This window comes from Schistocerca cancellata, unplaced genomic scaffold, assembly GCF_023864275.1.
Source record: "Schistocerca cancellata isolate TAMUIC-IGC-003103 unplaced genomic scaffold, iqSchCanc2.1 HiC_scaffold_674, whole genome shotgun sequence".
Lineage (NCBI taxonomy): Eukaryota > Metazoa > Arthropoda > Insecta > Orthoptera > Acrididae > Schistocerca > Schistocerca cancellata.
Window position 1 is genome coordinate 217,501 of NW_026046685.1, and position 2,500 is coordinate 220,000.

Here is a 2,500-nt window from a genome sequence, read left to right on the forward strand (position 1 = left end):
GCATATGACACGTTACATTAATCTAGTGTTGTCTAACCACAACCCTCTGAATATAGTTCGCTACTCGCACCGCCCACCCTCTTGTGTATCGTTTCATGTTCAACACTTCGCAAGTGTTGCTTACTTTTGACATGCTCCCGCTGTACACTGTAATGTGGACGACTGCAGGATGTACATCGCCCCCCCCCCTCCCCCCTGCCTTCGCACGCTGGTCGTTCAGGTGCTTGCGTGTTCAATGCCCTTCGCAGCTGTTCACTGGCATTCGCATGTCGAAGCGCTCAGTCTACGTCGTGGTACGGCCTGTGTCCACTGTCCGCTGATGTCGTAAGCTTAACCCTCACATTGTACTGCACATAGGTCCGTATGTACTGAATGATACGCTGTGGCACATGTGTGACCGTACAACGACTGCGCCCAACAACAGCGAACCATACGGTCCAAATGTTGTGCACTCAGCCACGTGCCGTCTCCCCATAACAGCTACATTGCAGTGTGGTACGCCATAGAGACGTGTGGGAGTAACGGACGCCCTGGATGGCGATCAGCATGAGCCGTCTGTTGATGTAGTGGCGCGTGTATTCAAACGTAGTCGTCTCTTCTCACACAGTGTGATAGCATGGTGCACCGCGTTCCACATCTGCGACATGGTACAGATGCTGGTTGACAGTCGGTCTCGTAATGGACATCGCATACGTAGGGGGCCACCTCCCACGTGTTCTCTAGTCGTGCACATTTTGTTGCGTGTATGTGGGCAGACGTAGTGTGTCGTGACACCTAACAGACAGGTATGCAATAATCGTTGCATTTGCAAACTGGGATGGACGTCTACGTTTGCTGGTGACGTTACGCAAATGAACAACTGGTAAACCCATTGTGGTACGGTTGTTGTTGCTGGAGGTAAATCAGTAAGGGCAAATCTGTGTGTGAAGCGATACGCGGCGGTGGCTGGGTGGGACCGTCCCCGGCCGGTGAGGGGGGGCCGCCCGGCGTGCTGGCCGCGCGGTGCGTGGGCGCACGCGCTACAGCCGGCTGGTGGGGGCGCCCAGTGGCAGGCGCGCCGGCCGACGGACGCGGCAGGCGGCGCAGCTGCGCGCCGGGGCACCCTGCGCGCGGCGCCGGGCGGCCAAAGTGGGTCCTCGCGGGCCCGGTGCGAAGCGCGGTGGACATCTGCAGTGTGCTGGTCCGACTGAGGACTGTGTGCGTTGAGGATGCGCCGCCGCCCGGCACTCGGCGCCGCGACGCCGTCTGCTGCTCGGTCGCCCCAGCGGTTCTCGCTGGTGGTTTGTATCGCAGTTGTGCAGACGTGTTGGCACGTGCGCTGTGCTGGGAGAGTTCGCTTCGGCACCCACGTGGGGCCTTTGCCCTTCTGTGGCGCTGGCGTTGGAGCTGCCGGTCACCGTAGGTGGCGCGTGTTGTCTCCCGCCGGCAATGCCACGACAGCACGCTCCCGGGCCTCTGTCGGCAGCGGCAAGCTCAGTTGGGAGCACGGGTGGTCGCACCTAAAGCGTCTACTCGCCTAACTCCGGGCGATTGCGCCTCTCTCGAACCCGACCAAGTACTTAGGACGGCGCTGCGCGCCGCCGGGACCTGAGAGGGTTTCGAGGTGTATTGTGCAGGGGAGCTCAGCCTCCTCCTGTTTGCAGAATAATTGAGCGGACGCTTGCGTGTTCGCGCGGGCCCCTGGGACACACTCCCGGGCGGCCGGCTGCTCAGCTCTAGTTGACGCAGCTCCCTGGTTGATCCTGCCAGTAGTCATATGCTTGTCTCAAAGATTAAGCCATGCATGTCTCAGTACAAGCCGCATTAAGGTGAAACCGCGAATGGCTCATTAAATCAGTTATGGTTCCTTAGATCGTACCCACGTTACTTGGATAACTGTGGTAATTCTAGAGCTAATACATGCAAACAGAGTCCCGACCAGAGATGGAAGGGACGCTTTTATTAGATCAAAACCAATCGGTCGGCTCGTCCGGTCCGTTTGCCTTGGTGACTCTGAATAACTTTGGGCTGATCGCACGGTCCTCGTACCGGCGACGCATCTTTCAAATGTCTGCCTTATCAACTGTCGATGGTAGGTTCTGCGCCTACCATGGTTGTAACGGGTAACGGGGAATCAGGGTTCGATTCCGGAGAGGGAGCCTGAGAAACGGCTACCACATCCAAGGAAGGCAGCAGGCGCGCAAATTACCCACTCCCGGCACGGGGAGGTAGTGACGAAAAATAACGATACGGGACTCATCCGAGGCCCCGTAATCGGAATGAGTACACTTTAAATCCTTTAACGAGTATCTATTGGAGGGCAAGTCTGGTGCCAGCAGCCGCGGTAATTCCAGCTCCAATAGCGTATATTAAAGTTGTTGCGGTTAAAAAGCTCGTAGTTGGATTTGTGTCCCACGCTGTTGGTTCACCGCCCGTCGGTGTTTAACTGGCATGTATCGTGGGACGTCCTGCCGGTGGGGCGAGCCGAAGGCGTGCGACCGCCTCGTGCGTGTTCGTGCGT

General features: G+C 57.8%; 1 non-coding gene across 1 annotated transcript in view; it reads left to right on the top strand.

Moving 5' to 3' along the window:
- Window positions 1–1,729: 1,729 nt before the first annotated feature.
- Window positions 1,730–2,500, top strand: part of LOC126138909 (small subunit ribosomal RNA) — a 1,909-nt gene continuing 1,138 nt past the window's right edge. The window contains exon 1 of the ribosomal RNA XR_007528403.1: window positions 1,730–2,500. This exon is cut by the window's right edge and continues 1,138 nt beyond it. This is a non-coding gene — a ribosomal RNA (small subunit ribosomal RNA).